The sequence below is a fragment of the Alosa sapidissima genome, chromosome 24 (genome assembly GCF_018492685.1).
Source record: "Alosa sapidissima isolate fAloSap1 chromosome 24, fAloSap1.pri, whole genome shotgun sequence".
NCBI lineage: Eukaryota > Metazoa > Chordata > Actinopteri > Clupeiformes > Clupeidae > Alosa > Alosa sapidissima.
The window spans coordinates 129,156-139,151 of record NC_055980.1 but is presented as its reverse complement, the minus strand read 5'-3'; positions in this window follow the sequence as shown (position 1 = coordinate 139,151).

Sequence of the window (9,996 nt, the reverse complement as noted above, 5' to 3'; positions counted from 1 at the left end):
AACTATGGCAAAAAAAGTGAAAAAAAAATTGGTCTGATTTTTTCGTACTTTTCCGATTTTTTGAATTTTCGTGGTCAGGATGAGAGAAAGTTTTTTTTTTTACAAATTTCAAAAAATGTCAATTATTGTCCAAATTATATTTATATTTCACATCTAGACATGTGAAATGTATGAACTATGGCAAAAAATTTGAAAAAAAATTGGTTTGATTTTTTCGTACTTTTCAGATTTTCTTAGTTTTCATTTAAGGTCCGTGGTCAGGAAAAAAGACAGATTTTTGAAAAATTTCAAAATCTGTCAATTATTGGCAAAATTATTTTTATTTCACATCTAGACATGTGAAATGTATGAACTATGGCAAAAAAGTGAAAAAAAAATTGGTTTGATTTTTTCGTACTTTTCAGATTTTCTTAGTTTTCATTTAAGGTCCGTGGTCAGGAAAAAAGACAGATTTTTGAAAAATTTAAAAATCTATCAATTATTGTCCAAATTATTTTTATTTCACATCTAGACATGTGAAATGTATGAACTATGGCAAAAAAAGTGAAAAAAAAATTGGTCTGATTTTTTCGTACATTTCAGATTTTTTTAATTTCCGCGGTCAGGATGAGAGAAAGTTGTTTTTTTACAGATTTCAAAATCTGTCAATTATTGTCCAAATTATATTTATATTTCACATCTAGACATGTGAAATGTATGAACTATGGCAAAAAATTTGAAAAAAAATTGGTCTGATTTTTTCGTACTTTTCAGATTTTTTTAATTTCCGCGGTCAGGATGAGAGAGTTTTTTTTTTTACAGATTTCAAAATCTGTCAATTATTGTCCAAATTATATTTATATTTCACATCTAGACATGTGAAATGTATGAACTATGGCAAAAAATTTGAAAAAAAATTGGTTTGATTTTTTCGTACTTTTCAGATTTTCTTAGTTTTCATTTAAGGTCCGTGGTCAGGAAAAAAGACAGATTTTTGAAAAATTTCAAAATCTGTCAATTATTGGCCAAATTATTTTTATTTCACATCTAGACATGTGAAATGTATGAACTATGGCAAAAAAAGTGAAAAAAAAATTGGTTTGATTTTTTCGTACTTTTCAGATTTTCTTAGTTTTCATTTAAGGTCCGTGGTCAGGAAAAAAGACAGATTTTTGAAAAATTTAAAAATCTATCAATTATTGTCCAAATTATTTTTATTTCACATCTAGACATGTGAAATGTATGAACTATGGCAAAAAAAGTGAAAAAAAAATTGGTCTGATTTTTTCGTACTTTTCCGATTTTTTTAATTTTCGTGTTCAGGATGAGAGAAAGTTTTTTTTTTACAAATTTCAAAATCTGTCAATTATTGTCCAAATTATATTTATATTTCACATCTAGACATGTGAAATGTATGAACTATGCCAAAAAAAGTGAATAAAATTTGGTTTGATTTTTTCGTACTTTTCAGATTTTCTTAGTTTTCATTTAAGGTCCGTGGTCAGGAAAAAAGACAGATTTTTGAAAAATTTAAAAATCTGTCAATTATTGTCCAAATTATTTTTATTTCACATCTAGACATGTGAAATGTATGAACTATGGCAAAAAAAGTGAAAAAAAAATTGGTCTGATTTTTTTCGTACATTTCAGATTTTTTTAATTTCCGCGGTCAGGATGAGAGAAAGTTGTTTTTTTACAGATTTCAAAATCTGTCAATTATTGTCCAAATTATATTTATATTTCACATCTAGACATGTGAAATGTATGAACTATGGCAAAAAATTTGAAAAAAAATTGGTCTGATTTTTTCGTACTTTTCAGATTTTTTTAATTTCCGCGGTCAGGATGAGAGAGTTTTTTTTTTTACAGATTTCAAAATCTGTCAATTATTGTCCAAATTATATTTATATTTCACATCTAGACATGTGAAATGTATGAACTATGGCAAAAAATTTGAAAAAAAATTGGTTTGATTTTTTCGTACTTTTCAGATTTTCTTAGTTTTCATTTAAGGTCCGTGGTCAGGAAAAAAGACAGATTTTTGAAAAATTTAAAAATCTATCAATTATTGTCCAAATTATTTTTATTTCACATCTAGACATATGAAATGTATGAACTATGGCAAAAAAAGTGAAAAAAAAATTGGTCTGATTTTTTCGTACTTTTCCGATTTTTTTAATTTTCGTGGTCAGGATGAGAGAAAGTTTTTTTTTTACAAATTTCAAAATCTGTCAATTATTGTCCAAATTATATTTATATTTCACATCTAGACATGTGAAATGTATGAACTATGGAAAAAAAAGGGGAAAAAAAATTGGTCTGATTTTTTCGTACTTTTCAGATTTTTTTAATTTCCGCGGTCAGGATGAGAGAAAGTTTTTTTTTTACAAATTTCAAAATCTGTCAATTATTGTCCAAATTATATTTATACTTCACATCTAGACATGTGAAATGTATGAACTATGCCAAAAAAAGTGAAAGAAATTTGGTTTGATTTTTTCGTACTTTTCAGATTTTCTTAGTTTTCATTTAAGGTCCGTGGTCAGGAAAAAAGACAGATTTTTGAAAAATTTAAAAATCTGTCAATTATTGTCCAAATTATTTTTATTTCACATCTAGACATGTGAAATGTATGAACAATGGCAAAAAAAGTGAAAAAAAAATTGGTCTGATTTTTTCGTACATTTCAGATTTTTTTAATTTCCGCGGTCAGGATGAGAGAAAGTTGTTTTTTTACAGATTTCAAAATCTGTCAATTATTGTCCAAATTATATTTATATTTCACATCTAGACATGTGAAATGTATGAACTATGGCAAAAAATTTAAAAAAAAATTGGTCTGATTTTTTCGTACTTTTCAGATTTTTTTAATTTCCGCGGTCAGGATGAGAGAAAGTTTTTTTTTTACAAATTTCAAAATCTGTCAATTATTGTCCAAATTATATTTATATTTCACATCTAGACATGTGAAATGTATGAACTATGCCAAAAAAAGTGAAAGAAATTTGGTTTGATTTTTTCGTACTTTTCAGATTTTCTTAGTTTTCATTTAAGGTCCGTGGTCAGGAAAAAAGACAGATTTTTTAAAAATTTAAAAATCTGTCAATTATTGTCCAAATTATTTTTATTTCACATCTAGACATGTGAAATGTATGAACTATGGCAAAAAAAGTGAAAAAAAAATTGGTCTGATTTTTTCGTACTTTTCCGATTTTTTTAATTTTCGTGGTCAGGATGAGAGAAAGTTTTTTTTTTACAAATTTCAAAATCTGTCAATTATTGTCCAAATTATATTTATATTTCACATCTAGACATGTGAAATGTATGAACTATGGAAAAAAAAGGGGAAAAAAAATTGGTCTGATTTTTTCGTACTTTTCAGATTTTTTTAATTTCCGCGGTCAGGATGAGAGAAAGTTTTTTTTTTACAAATTTCAAAATCTGTCAATTATTGTCCAAATTATATTTATATTTCACATCTAGACATGTGAAATGTATGAACTATGGAAAAAAAAGGGGAAAAAAAATTGGTCTGATTTTTTCGTACTTTTCAGATTTTTTTAATTTCCGCGGTCAGGATGAGTGAAAGTTTTTTTTTTACAAATTTCAAAATCTGTTAATTATTGTCCAAATTATATTTATACTTCACATCTAGACATGTGAAATGTATGAACTATGCCAAAAAAAGTGAAAGAAATTTGGTTTGATTTTTTCGTACTTTTCAGATTTTCTTAGTTTTCATTTAAGGTCCGTGGTCAGGAAAAAAGACAGATTTTTGAAAAATTTCAAAATCTGTCAATTATTGTCCAAATTATTTTTATTTCACATCTAGACATGTGAAATGTATGAACTATGGCAAAAAAAGTGAAAAAAAAATTGGTCTGATTTTTTCGTACTTTTCCGATTTTTTGAATTTTCGTGGTCAGGATGAGAGAAAGTTTTTTTTTTTAAAAATTTCAAAAAATGTCAATTATTGTCCAAATTATATTTATATTTCACATCTAGACATGTGAAATGTATGAACTATGGCAAAAAATTTGAAAAAAAATTGGTTTGATTTTTTCGTACTTTTCAGATTTTCTTAGTTTTCATTTAAGGTCCGTGGTCAGGAAAAAAGACAGATTTTTGAAAAATTTCAAAATCTGTCAATTATTGGCAAAATTATTTTTATTTCACATCTAGACATGTGAAATGTATGAACTATGGCAAAAAAGTGAAAAAAAAATTGGTTTGATTTTTTCGTACTTTTCAGATTTTCTTAGTTTTCATTTAAGGTCCGTGGTCAGGAAAAAAGACAGATTTTTGAAAAATTTAAAAATCTATCAATTATTGTCCAAATTATTTTTATTTCACATCTAGACATGTGAAATGTATGAACTATGGCAAAAAAAGTGAAAAAAAAATTGGTCTGATTTTTTCGTACATTTCAGATTTTTTTAATTTCCGCGGTCAGGATGAGAGAAAGTTGTTTTTTTACAGATTTCAAAATCTGTCAATTATTGTCCAAATTATATTTATATTTCACATCTAGACATGTGAAATGTATGAACTATGGCAAAAAATTTGAAAAAAAATTGGTCTGATTTTTTCGTACTTTTCAGATTTTTTTAATTTCCGCGGTCAGGATGAGAGAGTTTTTTTTTTTACAGATTTCAAAATCTGTCAATTATTGTCCAAATTATATTTATATTTCACATCTAGACATGTGAAATGTATGAACTATGGCAAAAAATTTGAAAAAAAATTGGTTTGATTTTTTCGTACTTTTCAGATTTTCTTAGTTTTCATTTAAGGTCCGTGGTCAGGAAAAAAGACAGATTTTTGAAAAATTTAAAAATCTATCAATTATTGTCCAAATTATTTTTATTTCACATCTAGACATATGAAATGTATGAACTATGGCAAAAAAAGTGAAAAAAAAATTGGTCTGATTTTTTCGTACTTTTCCGATTTTTTTAATTTTCGTGGTCAGGATGAGAGAAAGTTTTTTTTTTACAAATTTCAAAATCTGTCAATTATTGTCCAAATTATATTTATATTTCACATCTAGACATGTGAAATGTATGAACTATGGAAAAAAAAGGGGAAAAAAAATTGGTCTGATTTTTTCGTACTTTTCAGATTTTTTTAATTTCCGCGGTCAGGATGAGAGAAAGTTTTTTTTTTACAAATTTCAAAATCTGTCAATTATTGTCCAAATTATATTTATACTTCACATCTAGACATGTGAAATGTATGAACTATGCCAAAAAAAGTGAAAGAAATTTGGTTTGATTTTTTCGTACTTTTCAGATTTTCTTAGTTTTCATTTAAGGTCCGTGGTCAGGAAAAAAGACAGATTTTTTAAAAATTTAAAAATCTGTCAATTATTGTCCAAATTATTTTTATTTCACATCTAGACATGTGAAATGTATGAACTATGGCAAAAAAAGTGAAAAAAAAATTGGTCTGATTTTTTCGTACTTTTCCGATTTTTTTAATTTTCGTGGTCAGGATGAGAGAAAGTTTTTTTTTTACAAATTCCAAAAAATGTCAATTATTGTCCAAATTATATTTATATTTCACATCTAGACATGTGAAATGTATGAACTATGGCAAAAAAAGTGAAAAAAAAATTGGTTTGATTTTTTCGTACTTTTCAGATTTTCTTAGTTTTCATTTAAGGTCCGTGGTCAGGAAAAAAGACAGATTTTTGAAAAATTTAAAAATCTATCAATTATTGTCCAAATTATTTTTATTTCACATCTAGACATGTGAAATGTATGAACTATGGCAAAAAAAGTGAAAAAAAAATTGGTCTGATTTTTTCGTACTTTTCCGATTTTTTTAATTTTCGTGGTCAGGATGAGAGAAAGTTTTTTTTTTACAAATTTCAAAATCTGTCAATTATTGTCCAAATTATATTTATATTTCACATCTAGACATGTGAAATGTATGAACTATGGAAAAAAAAGGGGAAAAAAAATTGGTCTGATTTTTTCGTACTTTTCAGATTTTTTTAATTTCCGCGGTCAGGATGAGAGAAAGTTTTTTTTTTACAAATTTCAAAATCTGTCAATTATTGTCCAAATTATATTTATATTTCACATCTAGACATGTGAAATGTATGAACTATGGAAAAAAAAGGGGAAAAAAAATTGGTCTGATTTTTTCGTACTTTTCAGATTTTTTTTATTTCCGCGGTCAGGATGAGAGAAAGTTTTTTTTTTACAAATTTCAAAATCTGTCAATTATTGTCCAAATTATATTTATACTTCACATCTAGACATGTGAAATGTATGAACTATGCCAAAAAAAGTGAAAGAAATTTGGTTTGATTTTTTCGTACTTTTCAGATTTTCTTAGTTTTCATTTAAGGTCCGTGGTCAGGAAAAAAGACAGATTTTTGAAAAATTTCAAAATCTGTCAATTATTGTCCAAATTATTTTTATTTCACATCTAGACATGTGAAATGTATGAACTATGGCAAAAAAAGTGAAAAAAAAATTGGTCTGATTTTTTCGTACTTTTCCGATTTTTTTAATTTTCGTGGTCAGGATGAGAGAAAGTTTTTTTTTTTACAAATTTCAAAAAATGTCAATTATTGTCCAAATTATATTTATATTTCACATCTAGACATGTGAAATGTATGAACTATGCCAAAAAAAGTGAATAATATTTGGTTTGATTTTTTCGTACTTTTCAGATTTTCTTAGTTTTCATTTAAGGTCCGTGGTCAGGAAAAAAGACAGATTTTTGAAAAATTTCAAAATCTGTCAATTATTGTCCAAATTATTTTTATTTCACATCTAGACATGTGAAATGTATGAACTATGGCAAAAAAAGTGAAAAAAAAATTGGTCTGATTTTTTCGTACTTTTCCGATTTTTTGAACTTTCGTGGTCAGGATGAGAGAAAGTTTTTTTTTTACAAATTTCAAAAAATGTCAATTATTGTCCAAATTATATTTATATTTCACATCTAGACATGTGAAATGTATGAACTATGGCAAAAAATTTGAAAAAAAATTGGTTTGATTTTTTCGTACTTTTCAGATTTTCTTAGTTTTCATTTAAGGTCCGTGGTCAGAAAAAAAGACAGATTTTTGAAAAATTTCAAAATCTGTCAATTATTGGCCAAATTATTTTTATTTTATTATTTTTGAAAAATTTCAAAATCTGTCAATTATTGGCAAAATTATTTTTATTTCACATCTAGACATGTGAAATGTATGAACTATGGCAAAAAAGTGAAAAAAAAATTGGTTTGATTTTTTCGTACTTTTCAGATTTTCTTAGTTTTCATTTAAGGTCCGTGGTCAGGAAAAAAGACAGATTTTTGAAAAATTTAAAAATCTATCAATTATTGTCCAAATTATTTTTATTTCACATCTAGACATGTGAAATGTATGAACTATGGCAAAAAAGTGAAAAAAAAATTGGTCTGATTTTTTCGTACTTTTCCGATTTTTTTAATTTTCGTGGTCAGGATGAGAGAAAGTTTTTTTTTTACAAATTTCAAAATCTGTCAATTATTGTCCAAATTATATTTATATTTCACATCTAGACATGTGAAATGTATGAACTATGGAAAAAAAAGGGGAAAAAAAATTGGTCTGATTTTTTCGTACTTTTCAGATTTTTTTAATTTCCGCGGTCAGGATGAGAGAAAGTTTTTTTTTTACAAATTTCAAAATCTGTCAATTATTGTCCAAATTATATTTATACTTCACATCTAGACATGTGAAATGTATGAACTATGCCAAAAAAAGTGAAAGAAATTTGGTTTGATTTTTTCGTACTTTTCAGATTTTCTTAGTTTTCATTTAAGGTCCGTGGTCAGGAAAAAAGACAGATTTTTGAAAAATTTAAAAATCTGTCAATTATTGTCCAAATTATTTTTATTTCACATCTAGACATGTGAAATGTATGAACTATGGCAAAAAAAGTGAAAAAAAAATTGGTCTGATTTTTTCGTACTTTTCAGATTTTTTTAATTTCCGCGGTCAGGATGAGAGAGTTTTTTTTTTTACAGATTTCAAAATCTGTCAATTATTGTCCAAATTATATTTATATTTCACATCTAGACATGTGAAATGTATGAACTATGGCAAAAAATTTGAAAAAAAATTGGTTTGATTTTTTCGTACTTTTCAGATTTTCTTAGTTTTCATTTAAGGTCCGTGGTCAGGAAAAAAGACAGATTTTTGAAAAATTTCAAAATCTGTCAATTATTGGCCAAATTATTTTTATTTCACATCTAGACATGTGAAATGTATGAACTATGGCAAAAACGTGAAAAAAAAATTGGTTTGATTTTTTCGTACTTTTCAGATTTTCTTAGTTTTCATTTAAGGTCCGTGGTCAGGAAAAAAGACAGATTTTTGAAAAATTTCAAAATCTGTCAATTATTGGCAAAATTATTTTTATTTCACATCTAGACATGTGAAATGTATGAACTATGGCAAAAAAGTGAAAAAAAAATTGGTTTGATTTTTTCGTACTTTTCAGATTTTCTTAGTTTTCATTTAAGGTCCGTGGTCAGGAAAAAAGACAGATTTTTGAAAAATTTAAAAATCTATCAATTATTGTCCAAATTATTTTTATTTCACATCTAGACATGTGAAATGTATGAACTATGGCAAAAAAGTGAAAAAAAAATTGGTCTGATTTTTTCGTACTTTTCCGATTTTTTTAATTTTCGTGGTCAGGATGAGAGAAAGTTTTTTTTTTACAAATTTCAAAATCTGTCAATTATTGTCCAAATTATATTTATATTTCACATCTAGACATGTGAAATGTATGAACTATGGAAAAAAAAGGGGAAAAAAAATTGGTCTGATTTTTTCGTACTTTTCAGATTTTTTTAATTTCCGCGGTCAGGATGAGAGAAAGTTTTTTTTTTACAAATTTCAAAATCTGTCAATTATTGTCCAAATTATATTTATACTTCACATCTAGACATGTGAAATGTATGAACTATGCCAAAAAAAGTGAAAGAAATTTGGTTTGATTTTTTCGTACTTTTCAGATTTTCTTAGTTTTCATTTAAGGTCCGTGGTCAGGAAAAAAGACAGATTTTTGAAAAATTTAAAAATCTGTCAATTATTGTCCAAATTATTTTTATTTCACATCTAGACATGTGAAATGTATGAACAATGGCAAAAAAAGTGAAAAAAAAATTGGTCTGATTTTTTCGTACATTTCAGATTTTTTTAATTTCCGCGGTCAGGATGAGAGAAAGTTGTTTTTTTACAGATTTCAAAATCTGTCAATTATTGTCCAAATTATATTTATATTTCACATCTAGACATGTGAAATGTATGAACTATGGCAAAAAATTTGAAAAAAAATTGGTCTGATTTTTTCGTACTTTTCAGATTTTTTTAATTTCCGCGGTCAGGATGAGAGAAAGTTTTTTTTTTACAAATTTCAAAATCTGTCAATTATTGTCCAAATTATATTTATATTTCACATCTAGACATGTGAAATGTATGAACTATGGAAAAAAAAGGGGAAAAAAAATTGGTCTGATTTTTTCGTACTTTTCAGATTTTTTTAATTTCCGCGGTCAGGATGAGTGAAAGTTTTTTTTTTACAAATTTCAAAATCTGTTAATTATTGTCCAAATTATATTTATACTTCACATCTAGACATGTGAAATGTATGAACTATGGCAAAAAATTTGAAAAAAAATTGGTTTGATTTTTTCGTACTTTTCAGATTTTCTTAGTTTTCATTTAAGGTCCGTGGTCAGGAAAAAAGACAGATTTTTGAAAAATTTCAAAATCTGTCAATTATTGGCAAAATTATTTTTATTTCACATCTAGACATGTGAAATGTATGAACTATGGCAAAAAAGTGAAAAAAAAATTGGTTTGATTTTTTCGTACTTTTCAGATTTTCTTAGTTTTCATTTAAGGTCCGTGGTCAGGAAAAAAGACAGATTTTTGAAAAATTTAAAAATCTATCAATTATTGTCCAAATTATTTTTATTTCACATCTAGACATGTGAAATGTATGAACTATGGCAAAAAAG